At 34.5% G+C, this 23,841-nt stretch overlaps 1 protein-coding gene across 2 annotated transcripts in view; it reads left to right on the forward strand.

Moving 5' to 3' along the window:
* LOC140750670 (uncharacterized) overlaps nt 1–23,841 on the forward strand; it is a 198,409-nt gene that overhangs the window by 76,613 nt on the left and 97,955 nt on the right. The window contains exon 2 of one of the 2 annotated variants that reach the window (XM_073084357.1): nt 4,864–4,924. The exons of the other annotated variant lie outside the window; for it this stretch is intronic. The gene's annotated coding sequence lies outside the window, so the exon portion shown is untranslated. The remainder of the gene's footprint in view (nt 1–4,863; nt 4,925–23,841) is intronic. 2 annotated transcript variants of the gene reach the window in all.

The raw sequence follows: 23,841 nt of genomic DNA on the forward strand, positions 1-23,841 counted from the left end.
ATATCAAATTTTAGTTACTATGCTACAAATATATGATCAGGAGGTCTATTCTATACATCGATCAAGCCAATTTCGGGCTCTTCCAAAGTATGTGCCTTAACCAAGAATACACGGACTTAAAATTGTATAAATGATTGAGGTGTCAAGGACTATATTAGTTTTAAGGCCACTTTTCGTAAAAACCATTTAAATTAATCCAAATGTCCGAAATTTCGGTCGAACCTACGGATTTCGTGTACAGAATAAACCAGCAGGTTCACGTTTGCGTGCATTTGCATACATAATAGCATTTCAAATTGGCAATTAGCAATTGCCATTTCAGGTATATGGTACGCAATAACCATTAAAATCATAATCGCAATTACAAATTTAGCGATTCGATGCTATTAAGATCGGTCGCAGATTGTATCAGACGTAGCACAGTCAATATGATATCATGATCAACTTCATCATCATCAACCCATCACTGTCCGACTGCCGGGCACGGCTCTTTCAGAATGAGAAGGATTAGGCCATAGTTCACCGCGCTGGACAAATACGTATTGGTAGAGTTCATATATCTTTGAAAACGTTTTTTTTAAGATTTCTCAAAAATTCAGGTTTCTTCATAATGTTTCCTTCACCGTTAGAGCAAGTGATAATTAATTAATATAGCCTGGGATTTGAACCTCGGACCCCTCGATTCAGAGGCCGCGTTTCACCACTAAGCTATCTCTACTTTATGATCGACTTACTGTTCTACTAATGGAAACTGGTCTCTTAACCATAAGAAAGGTTTCTAATAAAGATTGACTGGGTTTCTAACAGAGACTGACTGGGTTCTAGTTATTTCTTAGTACTTAGCCACACCAATTATTCGGCAATTTCTCAATCATTGTAACTATTTTAGCAATACAGTTTCTAATGGAGATGGACTGAGTAATCGGTGTTGGGACTCCGACACATTCAGCTATCTCATCTATTAGTTCTCGGCGGCATAGCATTTCGAGGAAAAGACTAATTACATATTGTACAGAGCTATCGACCAATTTATTGGATTTAAATGTTGGTAAAAACATAAGTTTGTATTGTGTTTTACTTACTACTATTTACTTCTCTATTATATTCTAACTGCGAGAACCGATAAATAATTTGATTCGAACGGAGAACAAAATTGAAAGGCTGAAATTCACACCAGCTTTGACTGCTTGAGAAATAGATAATCGTATCGCTACCGTGAGAAGAACTAGTTTATTTCCACAAATATTTAAATTGCGACAAAACTTTATTCACAAGGAAAGCCAGTAAATTGTCAACAGGAATGAGGTTAACATGAACTTGAGCGACCATTAATGGTTTATTTGCAAGTAAAACGAGTAATTAATCTTTACACTGTGATTATACCATGTGGATATCTTAAAAATGTCACTTTCAAAAATTGCTCCAAAATTATTTTAGCGACCTTCTGTACAATCGCCTTCAACTGCTTCAATAGTAGTTCTTTAATTGTAGTTCTTTAATCAAAATTCCATTACCTAATAAGGCATTGTTTTTACATGCGCAAAAACAACAACTTTTTTTATAATTGAATTAATTAATAAACATGCAAAATATGGAGGCACTGTTGCCCATGGACATCTGTACCCTTACCATGAGTTTACAAAACATCCCACAATTTTACGTTACGTTTACTCAATCCATTATTCTGTTCCGTTTGCTTAGTAGACTAAGTAAATGTAACAATAAGTAAGTGCTCAAGTCTTTTTGTCTACCTCACACGTTTGCAAAAAAGAGAGACAAATCATAAAGCGCCATTTTGTCAATTTAGATATTTAATGTTACATTACTGACAATATAGCTCTGATACGACCCGCTAGGGGCGCTGATTGGAAATTTTACGGGCAAATACGTAAACAAATATCAAAACAGTCATATTTGTCAAAACGTAAAAACTCATGGCAAGGGTACTGTAACTAATTGTTATAACAATGTAACTGGAGCCCTATTTGACGCCAGTCGCAGACGTGTTAACACGTCCACGAGGTTAAGCTGCAGATGCTCTTACCTTCCGTACCTTTATTTTTGAATTGCTAACGACATAACAATACTGTTACCGTATCCTAAATCGTTAACAAATGTGCCAAATTACATATAGTCATATTGATCAGTCGGCCATTTTCTGTTTTCTTGTAAAGTGCAATGAAATCCAGGTGCTCTCAAAAGCAGGAAAATCGTGAGTAGCTTTGCTATACTGTAATTCATATGCACAAACTTAGTCACACCCATTACACTTTCTGTATACGATTGTATCGATGCAAGATTAACGGTTTAAACAATGTTTTTTGGGGCAGAAAAGAAAGTGGTAGGTACTGCTCCAGCTAAATGTCAAACAAAAACCGAAAATTCAATTCAGCAATAAGAACTGCACATACAATTTGGACCGATTTCGTAATGAATTTTGTAAGTGTACAATATTGATTTCAAGAGTCTTAATAAACCCTTAAACTTTGCAAGATATTTAATACCAAATATTTATAAGACGTTTTAACAAAAAATGAGCAGATCTTGCGAAAAACTGACTTTCGTGTCTGAGAATTTTCAAATAAAAAGTCTTGAACGGTATGCGAAGTCCGCTATCGCACTTGGCCAACATGGTAGACTACTGTCTAAACTTTCTCATACCGAAAAGAAACCTATGCCCAGTAGTGACATAATAATTTCCCTGAATATGGAAAAAAGCTATCTCTAACTATAAGACGTCTCAACCATGCCTTACTAACAGAAACTAAGATTTATTTTCACCAGATATTTTCAATCACGGATGCAAAATATTGACATGAAATCGACTTTACGCATATTAAATATATCCCGGACGTGTTTATTTGAATATCCATCTGTCTGCCGGTCTGCGGAAATGTAAGGCGAACCAACATTCAGATAAACAGAGGAATTGAGGCCGTGCTGAGAACGGGTAAGGGCTAAAATGGTGCGCAAAACCTATAACATTAATCGTCTGCATGTGATTCCAAACAAAGGAATTTAATGTGTATACTGTATATTATCGTGTATAGCTTGATTAATGTGTTTTTTATGAGATTGGAGTAGTAAACGAGCTTACAGACCACCTGTAGTAAGTGGTTTCAGTGGTCATGGAAAATAGACGTTTGTGACTAACTTTATATACAAAGGTTTTACCTGAAGACGATCACAGGTGCATTGGCTTTCCAAAGATTAACTTGAACGCCTCGAATGTAAATAAACAGCACCTACTTACATCCTGGCAAGCTGAACCTCTTCACCCTAGAAATAGGTCTACCGGTGGTGGCTATGAAATTTGCGTTAATGGCTGATGGTAAAGTGACCCAGCATTAATGTATGCTTGAGCGAAAGTATGAATGACGTTACGTTACTATAATGCAGATGATATGATTCTTGCCAAAGATCCACGTATTTAACTCATAAAAATACAATTACGAGTATTATCTTTAATATAATGTACAATAAATCCCTATATTGGGTGTCCGATCACCAGTATTAAGCGCGATCTTACATCTCACGTATCATATATCATATCACGGTCAAACAAAAGTAAAAGCAATTCTGATATTCCTGCTTGATCCATTTATGAGCAATGAAGAACAAAAGCCTATAGGTATAACATAATATTGAAAGTAATATAAATAATAATTTCAGTCAAATGATTCTACTACTTTATAAATTAAATTAAATTTAATTAAATTTAATTAAATTTGCGAATTAAGTTTCTTTATTGCGCAAACATTATAGAGTAGGTGTTACACACCTGGGTCAATATTTAAATATTTGTTTATAATCAATAAAAAGCTAACCACTATCTAAACACTACACTCTTAAGTAGCTGAGCTGTGACATATCATATTAGTGACGTTAGTTATATTGAACATACGGTGAAGCGAATTTTGACGCATTATTATTTATCTAATTTTGGCGCTCGACGATGTTCATCTAATTATGATGCTAAGAGTGTTTAGCTACTTACGAGTATGAGCGTTCGGGTGCATAGGTATTTTTGGAATTTTGATCTGCTCATCTACTAGTGAAACTAACTTTATAATAAATCCCTATATTGGGTGTCCGCTCATCAGTATTAAACGCGATCAAATATAAATAAAATATAAGATAAATTTATCACGTATCACGTATCTTATAAGGTAAAATATATCGTATCACGGTCAAACAAAAGTAAAAGCAATTCTGATATTCCTGCTTGATTCGCTAATGAACAATGAAGAACAGAAGCCTGTAGGTATAACATAGTCTTGAAACTAATATAAATATTAATTTCAGTCAAATAATTCTTCCACTTTATGAATGGCACTATTGCCCAAGCCATTATAGTGTAGGTGTTACACCCGGGTCAACATTTAAATATTTGTTTACGGATAAACTAAACACGTATCTATTTGCATGGAGAAATATGTAGGCTTAGGGCTCCTTGTCTGATGCTATCTTTATGTAAAACGCTTGCCCGATATACAGACCTGAATATTGTTAAGCCTACCTTGCTACATTATTTTGGTCACAGGATAGAATATTTTGGTTCTTATGTATATTTTTCCGGCAGCATTACTTTCAGTAAATCATACTTAATATCTAACTATAAATTTAAAGACAAGCCTATAGTCTTTAAGAAATTTTAAGTTTGCATTAAACTTGGACCAATTTCGACAACTCCTTCGTCTAAAATAACACTATCTCCAGCTCCACCAATCCCCATTATAATTGTGTTGTCCTCCGAAATATCTTTCTAAACCAGGGGGTCTAAAAAATAAGTCAATGACGGGCACATACAACAATTTTATTTTATATTCCTGTATTTAATATATATTAATTCCTTTTTTTCAGGTACATATATCAATCATCAGTCCAGTTTCACCCTAAAAGCATAACATCCAAAAGCAAAAAAGTGAGTTATTTTCATTAGGCTTAAAACTGATGGAGTTTTTTTATTCCACAATTTTTTATAGTATACGCGTGTGCGATTTTCAAATTGAAGAAAAACACTCCGTAATATTAAGATATACTGTATACTGTAATCTAATATGCAGACGGGCTACTTGGTGGAAAGCAGTCACAGTTTTCTATGGACATTTGCAACACCAGAGGAGTCGCCAATGCATCGCTAGCCTAGAAGGATCTTTTTGCACCATTTTTGAAGAGCCCCATATTATAGCATTTTATCTGTTTATAAACTTTTTTCATACATACATATTTATACACATGTTCATTTAGCCTTTTCAATACCGCGCTTGTTTTCTTCCATTCATCCTTCCATCTTCATAAAATAGCATTTTTTTAGTATGACATAACTCGAAGTTAACGAATTACCATAATGACCAGTACGGAACGTCCGACCTTCCTGCTTCGACCAGCCAGTCCGGTTCCATGCATATTAAGTTTGCCTGTATGCATATCGGTTCAAAGCCAGGTGCACGCGAAATTTACTGCATAATTTAAATGAATGCATTCGGAAAGTCTTAAAATTTAAGCGAGCACCTCTTACGTAATGTACGGACGTTACTGTTTTATTTATATGTAGTTTATGTGATTTTAAAGCGTTTTGAAAAATAACTCAAGTAAATACTTGACTACGCACGATTCGATACTAGAATTTCCTTTATTGTGGTACCAAGAATGCCCACACAATAAGTTCATGTATATGCCAATCCAAGTGAAAAATATAAATTCGCATTTTTTAATGTCTGGCCGGGGACGGAACCAGGAAACAACAGTTTGCAGCCGTCTTCATCAGATCATCAGCCACTGATTAAATATATCAATTTCATTGGATATATTGTTCCAATGTGACAAGACAAAAATGTGTAGGTAGGTCACTACATTGACCACTTGCAGATTATTAGGACTTGACACACCTTCCAGAAATTTTTTTTAGAAATTTCGAGAATATTTCGCCTATGAAGTTGTTCTTTTTTTACTTATCAAGATACAAATTTGAAACAACAACGGTTCCAGGGAACGGAACCCCGAGATATGAGGTCATACCTTACCACTAAGCTATCACTTTATATCTGATTACCCTAACAACAATGGTGCGTCCTCCCCGTGGCTATTTCAAAAGAACGAGAAATCCAATACCTTTGTAATGCATTTCTCGATTTAGTTCGCGGAAGGCTCGCTGCATTTATAGCCGGAACCGTGTCCATTACACTCCTAGTTCTGTTTGGATAGCTCTGAACGGTTTTCCCGGAACTGTTATACCTACTGAGTTTATTTAGCTAGGAGAGCGTAGGTAATGAATACTTCGCGGTTTTATAAACTCGGTTGAAGAAGAATTTTTGTATTTGTAAGTTGTAAGTTTTACCGGGTCATTTTTTATCTCGTGGTCAAAGATGCTATGCACAAGTAATTTTATAAATATATTACTTACATAATTTATGTTAGAAAACCATATTTTCTGGTATACCTTGATCGTCAAGATATCACCGGCTCATTGCTCGTTACGGGTTTTCTCTCAAAGCGAGAAAGTTTTAAGTGATAATCCACCGCATTGACCAATTGAGAATTGGACACGTGCTTTCAAAACTTTTTTTAAGAATTTTCAGACCTATCAGTTTTCCTGCATCTATATAGCAAGTGGTATTTAATTCTTAATGCACACATCTTCGAACTCCCCGATTCAGACTACTAGGCTACCATTTAATAAGACACGTATAGTTCATCCTCTTATAACTCTGTTTTTTCTCATTAGCATGACACCCTATTACTAACCGGATTGTTAAGCTCGTCTTACGAAACCTTGAACTCTTAAATTCCGCAGTAGCCTCTTATTATCTGGTAACTTAAGTGACTTGCATTCTAGGTAAGCATAATGACCATAACCTCACGGATTCGTTACAGACCCTCACAAAAAGACTAATTGACAATATTACATAAACTACACGAAAGATAAGGCAATTACAACAGACCGTTAAAATATTAACGCCATCAAAATATTAAGTTGTCGTACATAGATTAGTAAAGATTACTCATTCCTCGCAAGAAAATGTAACAAGTTTTAACAATTGAAATTGTCACTGTCATTTATTTTCGTGTTTGAAAAATATTAAAAAATGTAGTGTTTAGATCATTTACGAATGAAACGCTATTTCTCCGCACTTTTTCTTCGATTTCGTGTCTTAACTGCGCATGTCAGCATTGTTCCGAGTAAATTACACCATGACAGCCATTAAATGGCTGACAGAACTGTCAACCATTTAAGCCATTTAATGACTTCCTTCAATTACAAGGCGGTGAGATATCTATACTTATCTGTGTCGTCGTAAAACAAAACCCGTTGACTACACTGCCTTGAGGGTATTTTAAACCCAATCTACATAGCACTTCAAGCTTAAAATCTGGTCTAGATTTTTTTGTTATAGAAGTGGCTAATCAACATTCAGTTCAGTACACGATAAGAAGCAAGTGACATCCATGGACATCGTTGTGAATGATTAGATAGGACTTGTTATAGCAATGATGACAGTCAAACCACTAAAGATTCTCAGATTTTAAAAAATCTAGTTTGAATAGTTTTGTAACCAACTAAAAAAATAATCCTAAAAAAAAAATATATTTTAAAATATCGCCGCGTATATTTAAAAATACTCGTCAAAAATTAAGCGATAACAACAAAACATATTAACGCCGTCAAAATATGAAAAGATCGTAAACCGAAACCCGTTAATGAGGTTGCCCACTCGGCAACCTCGAGGATATTTCCAGCCCAGTTTAAACACTTCACGTCCACATAAAATCTGGTCTAGATTCTCTCCAAACAGATTTTTTCGCACTGTTTGAGCCATAAATTGCGTCTTTGTTTTTGAAGTGGGTGGTATTCTAATGTTTGGGTAGTTTAATATGCACGTGAATATTAACATACGGTAGAGACTTTTCTACTGTGTTTTTTGGTTCAAAGGTGCGGTAAGTTAAGGATTTAAAGATTTGATGGTGGTGGTAGCCTTTGTGGTTCGACTCTGGAAGCACCACCGCCACGCCTATTGCTGTCTAATAACACCAATGTTAAAGGCTACTGACACAATATATTTAAGGTCTACTTAATTTTCAAAGGCAACAATATGTGGTAATCGAAATTAGATAGGACTATGGTCAATAGTTAGTACCCTTAGTATGAATTTTTACGTTTGCTCGAAAACGTTCAACGAATTCGCATATACAGCGCTTCCGTGGTGTTAGGATTATATATATATACAAGGGCTATAAATGAATAATTATATTTAAATTTTATTAGTAACTTGGTTATTATTTGTGTTTAATTAATTTTTATTTTCTACCATCAATGATTTTGTACAATTATAAGACGCTGATTTGATTTCATCGAGTACTGGAATTTAAAATGTAATCTTTGTTACAATAAATATAGTTATTCAATCACTATTATTTTAAATGTTGTTGTTGTATTTAATAATTAGATTGTATTTATGTTCGATTCATGAAGTTTATTTTTACCTTTTAAATGATTATAAATTGACTTAATCAGTAACGCCAACCAATAGGAAGCCTCAATGATTGTAACTAGCTTGACAGTGGTGGTGGTTGAGAAGAGGTATTAAATAGGCTGGGTCGAGGAGCTGGAGGTCATTCCTGGTTAAGCATCGGATACAAAAGCAAGTGTGACATAGTGGATAAGTGTGAATAATTATTAAAAGTGATTATTTAGAATAAATAGATGAAAAGTGACGCCGTGTTTTCATTCTACCGACATAAGCCTTCAGTGGACAGCAGTGGACAGTGAACTGAAATTATGAATTTAAAAAACTGAATAATCAATTGTAACGACATTTAATTTAACAAATATAAATAGAATGCAATTATTTTTACATTTTTATTTTTATTTGCGTTATATTTTCGTTTTTGTAACTAAAACTCGGAATTTTAGTTCCGATACGGTCCACGGGGACGCTGTATATGCGAATTCGTAAACGTTAACGTTTTCGAGCAAACGTTAAAACTCATACTAAGGGTACAGTTATTTTAACATCCGACGGGCTGTAATTTCGTTTGGTACTTCCTTTGAATATTATGCAAAATTGACAAAAAGCTTTATTTAAAACAAATCTCACGTATGTATTATTTTATCACGTGTCCAGAAATACGTTAATTTTCTCTTTAACATTTACATCTCAAAACTTATAATAATATTTGCGGAAAATATATATAAAAATAAAGCAAATGTTTTTAGGAATAACATTTAATGTTGTAGACTATTCCATAATCGAGCGATTTAAAAACCTAGCTTTTAGCATAAAAATGTTCATAGTGCTATACTGGGGGACGATAAATAAGTATCGTATTGCAAATTCCAAAATTTATTATTCTGATACATATTATCCTATAAGAGGATTTTAAGATTTTCGATAACCTATAAGGCATGCGTATAATCTCATATTGTCATTTAAAATGTTATAGCATTTTTGAATAAATTTAAATATATTGCAAACAGCGGATTACCGGATCGGTATTATATCATAAGTTACTCTTATGACTGTGATTTGATTATTCGAAGATTTCATACAAAAATCTTAAATAAGGTTTTTTGCCCATATACAATGCCAGATCTATATCTATTTTAAACAGTAATCACATTACTGCATCATATAGATCTCTTTATCCTGTACTAGCGATGACAAAATACGAGATGACAAAAAAGGATCTCTGTTCATATCTAGCTGTTGGTACATTGCTCGTACATGACAAAAATCTAATAAATATCAGATATTTTTTAATAAAATATAGGAGAAGCAGACGAGCACGCAGTCCACCTGATGTCGGAAAAATCTGTCTCCCTTACCACACCCTTCAAAACGGAACACAGCAGCGCCTAACACTGCTGTTATTAGGTAGAAATAGGAGTGGCGGTGGTGCCGCCGGGGTCGAACCACAAAGGGTTCTACCACCTTCAAAATAAATATTGCATTTATACACTTTACGTGCTATAACTATTATACATTGATTATATCGTTTAACGTCTGTTTCTATTGCATATTCAGTTTCGCTTGTGCAATAAATTCAGATTCCTTAGACGTCTATTCACGGCCAGTTAAAACGTCTAATTATTTTTATTGCTCCGTCCGACTATCCGCGTATCGTAAATCGTAAACTTCGCGGAAAAATTAGAACTTTGAACAGAAATCTCGTCGGCACTGTTTGAATTAATTTACGATTCGACTAGGGATGGCGATCTGAAATCGATTAAACGTACAATCGATCTTTCGGACCAAAATATCGATTATTTCAATCGACCTTCAGTAATGGATCGATTCAGTGAATCGATCTATCATTCTAGAAAATCGAAAGTCGATCTTTTCGAAGTTGCTTGGTCGAATGTGTCATAGACATTTTTTTATGACCTTTTTTTCGCTCTCTTCGTTCTTTTAGCTGAAAAAATCGAAGAAAATTTTTGGAGAATTAATTATTTGGGCCTCGACATTTTTATGAATCGATTTATTACACTTCGATTCGAATCGATTCATGAATCGATCTTTTTCGTGAAGAATCTCCTTCCTTAGTTTGAATTAATTTACGATTCGACCCAAACAATTCAAACTCATCTCGAGGTTACCGGCTTTTAGGCTCATTGTTATATTTCAAAGTTCCAAGGTTTGGCCGAAATTAAAGAAAGCGGAGCGAAATTTCACGTCACACTTTTTTAAACTTCGATAATTAATAAAGGCCACGTAATCACTTCTAAAAAAAAAATAATTTGAGTCCCATTCTAATTTTTTATTATTATTTTATCTAAAATCATATTCAAATTTGGTTTATTCAAAATTGATTAATATTTTTTTTTTCGAACATTAACAAAATACCACCGCTTTGGATAGTGGTTCGTTATGAAGAGGTAGTGGCGAAAGAAACTCCGTATGTGTGCAATTTAAAATCTTTTAAAAGTATGTACTCGTTTTATACAATGTTGTGAGATGAATTGCTTAATAGTTTGTTTATACGGGATGATGTGTTCGCCCAGCGAAAAAATCCCACTTTTAATTAAAAATAATAAATAAATACATAAATAGTAATCACTTCTGAATTAATGATCGAAATTCTTCGCTCAAGGTTTAGAGTAGCCGTTCCAAAAACTATGTATTGTCCAAATGTGTTCAGAAAGAAAACGAACGAAATTCTGAGGTTATGCATCACCTATTTGCCGCGCAGTAATAATGAATATATTATTTACTATCACCTATCTACGAGAAATCAACAGCCATCCAACACCTACACAACTCTTTAAATAGTCATAGTTTATTAACTAACGATCATTTTATTGCAAGCTTTTAGTGATATTTTTTTTTTACTTAAGTTCCTAGTAAGATTGATTCAGGGTTTCGCATATTTTAGAATATTATGACGAAACTGACTTCACGCTAAGTCTTCCTTCACCAATAAGCTTTATTATACTCGTATATAGATTTGACAATAGATTAATCAAATTTTAAGGACGATCTTAAGTTACGATCATTTTTCATCCTATATTGTAAATCCATTCGAAATAAGATAAGACCGTCACCATGAACCATAAAGCTTTTAAATTTTTAATAGCGATAAATAGCACACGCATAAATTGAAGGTTAACAAATTCAAATCCATATTATGAATGGAACCACTCTAGCATAATCATATATTATCACGCCAAAAAGCGACAAAATCATTTATAACCCAGAAGCTGTCGAAACTAATTTTTTGTGCAGAATATTAGATATCTTGAGATAGATTTCTTTGTGACTTTTTGCAGATTTACGCGTGATGTGTCAGCAATGTGTTCTTATGAATGACCGTAAACCTTTTTGTCACATAAGTCCTTAAAAGTAAAAATTTTTCTTTGTTAGTTTTTGTCGTTTTGCACTGAATATTCAATTGGAATTTTTACAGGAAGTATAGCTTGATGATTAGGGCAATAGGAAAGACCCGATTGGTCTTTTGTAGGCCTTTGATAATGTTTGGTTGTTGGCGTTCTTACACAGAACATTCTTTCATCTACATACGTCACAAAAATGTAAATTTCATACGCGAATTTACGCCATTACGCCGACCCACTATTGGGTGTGAGCATAGACAAGAATCATCTTCTTATACCATAGACTAACTTAACACAATTTTACGAAGATTCGCGAACTGCTTTCAAGTGTTCTGTTGTGTTGTTTAAAAAACCATTCATTTTTTTTCTCTTGAAGTATGTCAAGAATCAATACGTTTCTGTTTGAATTAATTTGTCATTGTAGATTTTGGAATAGTCAGTTAGTTAAAAAATGTGTTGAATATATTTTTGGTGCGTTCTTTCATTGAAAAGTTTCAGTTATCTACAAGTCTTATATCCTTACATGTTCCTATTTCTAGGATTGCCTCAACTGTAAGTAGGTACTAAAAGTAACCCAGTGCTTTTGAATATGTGTTATTTTCTTACATATGACTGCCCTACAGCTTCCTAGACCTGAAAAGAAGGCTTCCTTTCATTTTGGACAGTCCAAATATACTTTTAATCTCCGCAGGTTTGAGATAGCTTCTATGAATCACTCTGCTAGAACATTTTGACTCTGTCATCATTAAAAGAAGTCGGATTTAAAAAAAACTGAAATTCTGTGTGAAAGTAAAAAAAATAATCGGAGTATTCCTTTTCTGATTCCTGTTTTCGCTCGTTTTTCCTCCCTTAATACAAGTCTACACATCTAGTAGGTACGACATAGACCACAGAAACAAATGCAGGTCTGTGACGTAGTCCTCCTCTTGAGAACTTTCCATACTGTGGTCTTATACCTTACGCGGTAATATCATGCGTGGTGGAATATGTTTGTAAAAAGTTCGAAAATGGCATAACAATAAATTAATGGACATCATGATGATATTATGTTAGCGTGTGTTTTATATTTTCTGTGCAATACATTAATTGTATGTGAATACTTATTAAAAAATATTCTTTCAATTAAATTTGGTCTTGGAATTTATTTAACTATTATTATCATATTACACTATTTATCACTTCATTTACTAGTTGACTATTGTAGTTCACCTTTACTAGATTTATTATAACACTAGAGATTTGAACGTAAATAAAATCCTTGCCAAAATATTACGCGTATGACCTCATTTACGGAACACGATAAACTACTTCGCGTTTCAAAGATTAATGTCGCAGCTATTGAATTACAAACGGACTATTTGTAATATTTACTTTATATTCATTCAATTAAATTGACATTTGTGTCTGTCTGTTTCCAAATTTGTCTGTTTCCAATTTTTTTAATTTTTAGAGATCCGTACATAAATCCTCCACCGTCTGTCACATCAATATGTGACAGACGGTGTGTTCTTAACAGAGTTAGTATCCACGAGCACAGATCTCCTCTAAGAATTAGAAGGATTGGTCCTTAGTCCAACGCGCTGGCCAATTACATATTGGTAGATTTGACGTACTTTTTGAGAAAACTTTTTCCAAGATCTCTAAGTTATCGAGTTACTCGCGTTCTTTTGCCTTGCTGTTTAACCAATTAATAATTAATTTCTAATACGCACATAACTTAAAAAAAAACAGAGGTGCGTTCCTGGATTTACAACCTCAGGAGCCTAAACTGTGACGCCGACTTTCTAACACAGATTACTACTTACACATTTTCCTACACACCGAAACAAAACACAAATATTATGAAGCAGAAATAGCAACAACAGTGGTGGTCAGTACAGTGACCACCAATACCAACCAGATCAGCCACCTGTCTAAACAAATACATAATCCACATGAACTCGTGGGCACAGCTATACATATTACATTAATGTATCTAACATTACGTCATTCGCCCCAGAAATGCGACCTTTATACAATACTAGCCATGACCCGCGGCGCCGCCCACGTGTTCAATATTATTTTTATCTGTCTAAGACGTTTTGTCAAATATTATAATATCAAGATTCTAATTCCCAAGTTACGGCGGGATTAAAAAAGTAAAGTTCAAGTCTATTATACGGATTATTTTCATTCAATGTTGTTATTAGCATTAAATAAATTACCAATATATGATGACTCACGTTGTGGATCGGTCAACAGGCAACAACAGACAACACCAGTTTGTTGCAAAGTGGATTTGAGAGTTTAAGTCAGTTTTGATTCCAGATAAACCTAAAATACTAAGACATGTGTCATCCCTCTAAATAGGGCAGGTGGCAGGTGCGTTACCATATCTGAAGAGATAGACCTTGGATTATTGGTTTCCTACAACTTACGAGTACCTACTGTTATTATTGGTTACCTATCCACAACGTTCAAACCAAAATAGTGGAGTTCTACTATTTCGTTTGTTTGGTAGTTATCTACTGTTATAAATTAAGGGAGTGATCATAATCAAATAAACTTATTGGCACCTATCTAGCAAGTTCTATAGAAAATCTGTTTCATCTAATCTTCATATCGTTTTATAGAAAATACATAAAACACCTAAACGAAGAATTGTTTTTTTTTTATGATCCACCTAGTGGTAAGTGGCTACTGCCGCGCTTGTATATCTGTAATCTACCCCAAATAGGATTAGATATCTGAGGTCGGTCACAGATGCGCCGCTACCCTTGAGGACTAAGCTGGAAGGCCTCGAAAAAGTATGTCTCTGTTACCACACCCTTCAAACCAGAACATAGCAGCGCTTAACACTACTATTGTTCATAAGCAGAATTATGTGTGGCGGTGATGCCGCAGGAGTCGAACCTCAAAGGATTCTATCAATTTTTAATTAATAAATTCTTCTTCTTCTACATATTTTTGATAAAGATAGCCGAGAGAAGATCAAACCCGAAACTCGCACATACATACATACAAGCTGCTATGTCATGCGCATGAAATACAAACCAACAGATTGACAGCTGTCACACACATATACAATCATTAATACAAATATATTCAGGTCGTAAATCACGTGCAGTTTACTATTAGATCAGAATGAACCGGCTTCTCCGTAGTAATAATGTATGTAATAACGCCCAATCATTATAGTAATTAATTGATAATATTAATTTGTCCTACAACGACCACTTAAAATACTTGGAATTCCTTTAAAGGTCGTGAAGGAAAATAGTTCTAAAAGCTTTTGTAATTTTTCATATCTATCTTTACTTTTAAAAGAATTGTACTCACTGTCTGACTTATTCATCGCAGAACCTAATTAACCTTAAATTAATGAAAATAGAAGCGTGAAATTTCGATAACAACTTTCTTTTATAACGTAGGGATCTACTAAGAAAGGATTTTATTATTAGGATTTCAAACCCCAAAGGGATAATATAGAGATTAAAAGTTTGTTTCTAAATCCGCGAAATTTAAATTAAGCTATAGAACATAGTGTTTGTCTTTCTGGTCAAATATAATAAAAAAGCTTTTTCACCGTCTTTGAAAAATTAACCGCAAGGGCATAGCTGAGAGAATAAAAGTGCTCCCTGAGGGCGGCCCAAATGTATTACTACTCGTAAGGCTACCCTATGGCGTATATTTTTGAATATAACTATTGTGTCATCATTAACTCAATTCTGTCCAATAATTATCTGAACATAATGAAAAGGTTTAGACCACAGTTTACTACAAACCTTTAAGAACATTATGTACTTTATGTACTATACAAGGTTATCTTTACCATTAAACGAAGCAAAGGTTTTTATAGGTACTTTAAGAAACCAAAATTTAGACTCAAACCCTATACCTCAAGAATGAAAATCACAATACATTCCACTAGACTCTTACCGTTCTGTACAACTGCACTAATGCAATGTAATTTCTAATGTCGGCGTTCTTTGATCTATGCTAATGGGATTGTAAAAATATTCAGATGCAGCATCGCAAGGATTTACTCCTCCGTGACAAGGATGTGAGCAGGAAAACTCAATCAGACTTAGACATTGCTGTTAACAAGAAATGCATTTAACTGGAATCTTAATTAATCTTGTTGTCTGTCTATCAATCAGTCCTCATTCGAAACGAAGCTTTTATATGGCTTAGCTATTTCAGGCTGCTTGGAGGTAGAACCCAAGATTGAAAAGCTTGAAGCTTCGTGGTTCAGATGCGCCACCGCCGCAGCTACTCGTATTTCTGCTCAATGACAAGTATTAAATGCAATGTTCTGGGTTGAACTGTGCTGTAAGGCAGGGATATGTGAGGAATTTCTTAATACTCAAGACATCAAACCGCCGTTAGGAAATTGTATGGGCCAATACGTAAACAAATATTAAAATAGTCATATTTGTCAAAACGTAAAAACTCATGCTAAGGGTCCAGATACGAGTACTATCAGGTGGACTGTACACATGTTTATTACATCAATTATATAGAAAAAACATATCCGCAAAAGAAGATAAATATTTTTCGTCAAATAATATATTTAGGTATCCCAATATTTCTCAGTTATAAAGTTACAAATATACCGAATTATACCGAAGCTTTGCTAAAAATAAAATACGAATACCAATAATTAATCATTCTGATCAATGAACCGGCTATAACCAGAAACAGATCATATTTCGCTTTAAGAAAAAATAACAATCATTTTTAATTGTAAAATAATAACAGAATAATTGGAATTATACCTACTGGGCTGAATAATATATCAGGAATTGATTTTATAAAATGTTTTATCTGTATTTTTTAGTATACGGTCTAGCTTTTAACGTACTTTTGAAAGTGGTAGAACCCTCAGTGGTTCGATCCCGGGGGCACCACCGCCACACCTATTTCTGTCTAACAACACAGTGTCTACCGCTGCTATGCTCTGGTTTGAAGGAAGTGATAAGGAAAAATAAATTAACCGAAACATTCCAGCTTAGTCCTGAGGGGTAGCGGAACAGGTAACAACTTACCATCATGTGGACGGCCTACTCGTCTGCTACTCCTATATATAAAAAAACTTTACTGCAAAAATATTAATACTAAAAGCTCTTATTACTTTTATGTTTACGCTACCGTACAAAATGAATGTCAAGTCTTCAATTACGTAATCCTTAATCGTGTCTTACTAATTAAAACCCGGAATTAAAATTGGATCAGTATATCAGCTTGCACTAGGAGAGTAGCAAAGCCGAGCAATTTTCACCAAGGCCGAGTATTCTGGTCTAATTGAAGAAATGTATGAGTCCGCTTGATATAGTAGTATGACTAAGCGGAATGTTTTTATAGGACTGTTTTTCGGTCGGCTAATACTTTTATTTATTAGTTTGTTTGATATCTATATCTCGTGGATTGTTGCGATGCCGCATGTCTATAAATTTTGTTTCTTATGGTATGCCAAGTGTCTGTTTTTAATGGCTACACGACGATTGCGAAATGGTATGTACAATTGTACAGTGTACACGTGTATTTGGAATAATCCGGATAATTTCCGTTATAGTGGACATCGTTGTGGAGGCGGAATATCTGGTATGGGTAATAAAATAGGACTTCTTTAGTAATTCGAAGACTATGTAAAGATCATATAACCATTTGAGGTTCGTCTGCTATAACACCATTGCTATAGTCCGCGCCAAACTGATAGTCCGCTCTAAAGTTGTTGCGAGCAGGTGTAGTCTGTCAATTTTCTATGGCGACGCGATTCATTTCTATGTTCAGAGCGGACTAGCAGTTTTACGCGGACTATACATATATGTATTTCTGCCTTATTATATCACTATTACTATTTTAGCGGTCACCATAATGATTTGATAGTTAATACTAAATCTTACTGCTTTGATCCTCGGCTACACAATAATCCAAATATTGAATTAAGATTTCTATTCTGGGTCTAGGTATTTATGTTTTTGTGTTATTTTTTAAATGCTAAGTGATGTTTGTATTCATTTCTCATATAACCTCTATATTTTTATTTCATCGTATATATAAAATTCTCGTGTCACAATGTTAGTTACCGTACTCCTTCGAAACGGCTTTAGCGATTTTCACCAAACTTTGTATGCATATTCAGTAGGTCTGAGAATCGGCTGCTATCTATTTTTCATACCCCTAAGTGATAAGGGTTGTTCACCCTTAACATTTTTTTATTTATATGACAACACAACGTTTGCCGGGTCAGCTAGTAATAACATAAAAATGTTTTACATCATAACCGTACTAATAAGCACATATATCACAATCCACTTTACCGTTATAAAAGTGAATATAAATAAAAGCGAACAAATAAGCATCATTCATTATGAAATAAAAATGGATCAGCAATAATTAACGAGCCGTCATTTCTCGAGAGCTTTCAATACGCTATACACCGCTATTTGAAGTTAATTAACGGGAACAATGTTAACTTATAAAATATTGACGTACTTCCGTAATTAGCGAATGTTCGGGTACTTGTCCACCTGCAGAGAAATAATACGGAATGGGGGTATTTTTGAAACTCGATTTATTGCTTTGGTGTTGCAAATTTCAATGGGGATGACTACTTTCGATCATGTAGCCCGTCTGCTTCGGAACGCAGCGGAACTAAATTACTAAGTTGCTATTATAAGGAATATAAATTATACGTATTATAAAATTGTTTCAATTTATTATTTAAATACATAGATCGTAGCCGACCGAATCTTCGGTTTCGGCCACACTCGGCTAAGAACCGACCTTTCGCAAAACGTTCGGCTTCGACCAAATTTTTTTATTTTTTATCCTAACATACATTTAATATGAACATTTTAGAAACGAAAATTTAAAGACGTAATGGTACCTCCTAGTTTTTCGCTCTTAATTTTAAGTAAAAATGTTTGTTTGTTGTAGGCTTTCAGATATAACTTTATTATAGAAGTTGCAGCTTGCATGACAGTTTTAATGGTTTCTAGAAGTTGTTTAACAATATCATTTTATAATTAACTTTTAGCCAATCTTATACTTTTTACGGTTTTTACAACTTTGCAACTTTCGTCTTGGGCCAACCGTTGTGGTGATAGCAGATCTACTTACCACATAGACTCGAACTCAAATGCCGATAAATTTTATTTTTACTAACAAAACTCTACCTTTAAACAGAGGTACTCGTACACGTTAAAACGACTCTCTAACAAAGGAAAATGAAATGGAATTTAAAAATGCATCCGTCCAGCAGTACAGAACGTTACAGAAACACTTTTCATCAACTTTAATATTAGTACACTTTACTCCACTCCGCTTTATACTTACTCTTTTGTGGGAAACAAAATTGAATCCCAAAGAATTTGTAAGTCTAACGCCGGTAATTCAGTGCCTTTGTGGAACGAATCAATTTATACAACAAAAAAGAGCCCGGCAACACGTTGAAATTACATATTTAGATTGTATTTCTAATATTATGGTGCTCAAGCGGCATTTTATTTAAGACTCCATATAAAAATAGGTGATGTAAATATATTTTAGTACCTTTTTGCCTGACGGCGGAGCGTTTGTATGTATTCACGTTTGTCTCATAACACACTTGCATATATACAAACATTTGAAGTCGTTACATTCGCATAAATTGTGTGAGTGATATGGGCTACATTTTTTTCAACCCATTACTGTCCCACTGCTGGGCACGGGTCTCCTCTCATAATGAGAAGGATTAGGCCATAGTCCACCGCGCTGGCCAAGTGCGTATTGATAGACTTCACTTACCTTCGAGATTTTTTTGTGTCTAGTTTAAATATTTTTTCTTAATTAAACTAAACCACTTTCTTTTTGGTAACTTTTCGCGCTTTAGTGTTCAGAATAAAACATTGATGGTGGTCGATTTCATTCAGTGAGCGAACGTTCTACCCATATTTTCGACGCTATAAATTAATCCTATTATTATATTGGCAAATATCATGAATACTGCCGTAATCTCATTTACCATGCTTGCTGATAACTGTAAAAAACTAAAAAAATAATAACTGAAAAACATTACCTTCATTCAAAATCAAATATTATCCTTCCCCATCGTGTGGTAACCCTAGAATTCGATTACTCCCGGTAGCAATGGACGAGGCGCCAGTAAGTTGGTCGTGTATTAATTTTAATTTATTTCTATTGTGACAGCTCGGTCCATTTGCGCCGCTAGCTTTGACGTCACACCCAATAGCTTCATTTGCATAGTGGGAGGTCCCACAAATTACTAGTTGAGAAATCCCCAGAGTAACTAACGAGCGCTGTGGGCTGATTGGTCATGGTTTTCACTAGTGAGTTGGACCGGGAGAGGTTAAGGTGGTTAAGCAATCAGATATGTTCCTGGGATTTCCATTCTGATTGCAGCGTTGTGCAATTTAGTTTGATTTCGTGGCTACAGACGCCTTTACTGTCAACAGACTTCATTGTCAACTAGTCATGGTTCGGCTATTAGTCACGAATTTTGAAGTATATTGTTTTGGAAATGTTTACATGTCTATAATGGACAGTAATAAATACTGAATTGATATAATTTTGCTATAATAATGATTTTCTGACATTTAAATTAATATAAAAAAATCTCTGACTATTAATAATGATCTTTATGTTATGTTTTGCCTATCTAAGATTGAAATTTAACATATACAAATGAGATATATCTGCGTTCTGGAAATTGTCTTTCGATATTTGGGAGACAAACATAGACAGACTGATTAAGTGATTATTTAGACTAAGAATTAGATTGGCAACTAAATAACCGCCGTTTTTTAATTGCAATACAGCTACTTATCCACTGTATATACATTATCAATGAAAACTAAAACAATCAACTGTCAAAACATTCAGCTACACAAAGATTTAATTTGAAAAATAAACGTCAAACATTTCACGCTAGTCTGACGGTTTGGTGCGTTATAAATCAACGCTGAACGTTTTAATGTGGCAACACCCACTCTCAACCATATTTTGGACTTGTTGGACTGATAACGACAAGCGATTGGCATTAACCCATTTCTCCCACTTTTGGACACGGGTCTTCCCTGAGATGAGAAGGCTTTAGGCCATAATCTACAACGGCCAAGTGCGGGTACACTTCACTAACCTTTGAGAACTTTTTTAGACTTGGGTGTGCAGGTTTTCTCCGGATATTTTCTATCACTTAATAAAAAAATGCTAATTAATTTCTATTACGCACATAACTTTTTAAAGTAAAGAAGCTGCCCATTTGACTGAATAATAATTAATCTCTACTATCCTCGTCTAAGAATAAGAGGTGATTGCCTAGGACTTGAACACTGGATCCTCAATTAAAATGCCGATATTTATAAGAGTGGATTATCGCTATTTTTTGATTACTCTACTATCTACACTGAAATGAATGTTCATATCGCACTCGAACCACTTGTGTGTTCGCTACTCTTTTTAAATAAGACACATGCTCCATCCACAATATGCCATTATGACCTTTAGTATTACAGACCCAAAAGCCATAATCGCGTTCACACATAATGAAACTCGCAAATATAATGCAGTATTGCATAACATCGAGACGAGCAACCGGCCTTGAACCGCACCAATTTAAGATAACATTCCTCCAACATACCGCTGGTCTTTTAATAAGCGACATCAAACGTTTATTACAGCTTTCGAATGAAGGTTAAACAGAATTGAAGTTTTTGTTCTCGTAAATTCGGTAATATCCGTTGTTTCTTATATTATTGGTAGCGAACGAGTCTGCAGTCTACCTGATCACAAGTGGCTGCAACTCATGGATATCTATAATCAACCGCAGATAAGAAAAAGTTCCTGACGATCAGTTCATGGCCACGGATGCGTTGTTTCCCCTGAAGTATTTCTCTCTTACCTCATATTTCTAATCATCAGAACTTTGTCATCAGTGATAGCAGTGCTTCATATTGTTTAATATTTTAAAAACAGATTTGACGATGGTGCCTCCTGCCCATCATAAACTAACTCTAAATAATAACGCACTTAAAATAAAATAGTAATTTTGAAGGTGGTAGAACCCTTTGTGGTTCGACTCCGGCGGCACCACCGCCACGCCTATTTCTACCTAATAACAGCAGTGTTAGGCGCTGCTGTGTTCTTGAAGGGAGACAGACTTATCCGAGGCGTTCCAGCTTAGCCCTCAGGGGTAGTGGCGCATCTGTGGCTGTCATCAGGTCCTCCTACCTAGATATTCCTATCTAATCGTATCGGGGGTTGATTACAGATGTCCATAGGCGACAGTAGCGACTTACCCTCAGGTGGGCTGCAAGCTCGTCTGCTACTCCTATATTATAAAAAAAAATTATAATAAATAAAATCCAGGAGTCTTCTTGCAAAATTGCTTGTTCCAAAACTCTTTTTTAAATACGCGTTTGTATAATGGTGGTATTAAATGACTTTAATGAAGCGTAGATAATTTGGTATGTGTTGCTATCCGTAGTACTTCACTTACTTTGATTAATATTTACAAGGTAAAGCGGAAACGATAAAGCCAATAACATTTTACGCCAAACTCACCTTTTTTTTTGGAATAACACGAAATGTAGAATTCTAGATACATTTAACACGGAGGCTTAAGGTACTTATCACATTTCTATCTGTAACATATCTTCGTTGGAGCCAGCACTGTGAGAATATTCGCACAAAATAGAATTCGAAGCCAGCAGTAGTATCGGAGGTAATGGCGTGTAGATTACAGTTCAGGTTTCCAGACTATCTATCTAGAAATGTACCTACATCTGCAGCTTTCCTACCGCAAATAAGCTCGTGTTATGTTATTTTTGCACATTCCCTTTTTGGGTTCCTTGCAAATACGATACTTATACCATCGCCTACTTTACGTTTCGAGCATTTTTCTGTTGGTTTAAAGGCTTTATTTTGAAACTTATTCCACATATTACACTATAATCTGGTTATACATTATACATGTACTTAAAATGTATATTGATTATATTTTATTGCTCTATATCAAAAAACCCAATCTTAGAATGATTATGCTGCAAAATCTACAAAATATATTTATTTTCGGACAAATTCGAATCTTCATCACATCTAACCTACCGAACTAAGTTATATTATACATTCGGTTGGCCAACAAATAGCTTTATCTTTAAAGTATGACTTCTTAAGTCACATTAACTTTAAATACGCTTCCAGTACTTAATTATTTTTGTTTTGATCGATGCTCGCTTCCTACGCGAAAAAGGTCAATGGCACGAGATAGGACAGTTTTTGCGTCTCCACATGCGGACAAACTGTAACAAATTGCGCAGCCTCCGTAATCTCACGATTTATTACCTTTTTGGGGATATATAATTAGGCACACGAAAAACACGTTATTTTTTGTGTTAGTCTCTTACGGGATATAAGACGTCCATTTGCTATATCTAAGTGTAGAAACGATAAGAGATATTGCTTAAAGTAGTTTGAATATTTTTATTTGATAATTTGGGTGTAATAGTAGTATACGCTATGAATATATGAATCAAATTTATTCGTTAAATATATTTTCTTCAAAGTACAGTTCTCAAAGCTATATTAGACCTTGGATAATTATTATTATTGGGGTAGATTAAGGCTTAAATGTAACCTATTTTACATATGAGTACATATTACATATTTTCTGGTTGAATTCTATAAATTATACAATATCCTGTGAATACCATTTATATTATATTTATGCAATGAAGAATTGTGATTATGAGAGAAGACTGCTCAAAATTTTAAGAAAATGAAGAATGGTGTGGAGTCGGGATTCGTTTTGCTCTTTTATTATAAAATTTTCAAACAAACTCACACCATAAATCTAAAATTGTATCCACCTGCAGTAGCAATTATTTCGAAGCGGAAACATTCACCGCACAATATTTTTTCCCGCACGCCGGCACGTTTGTGGTCTGCGTTTCCGAGATTACGGAACAAATGTTCCCATAACACCATGTAGGGTTGAACACCAGTTTTTTACTTTCTATGTAATGTATGAC

This window comes from Epargyreus clarus, unplaced genomic scaffold (assembly GCF_041222505.1).
Source record: "Epargyreus clarus isolate Ecla_fem2 unplaced genomic scaffold, WU_Ecla_fem_2.2 ptg000021l, whole genome shotgun sequence".
NCBI classification, from domain to species: domain Eukaryota; kingdom Metazoa; phylum Arthropoda; class Insecta; order Lepidoptera; family Hesperiidae; genus Epargyreus; species Epargyreus clarus.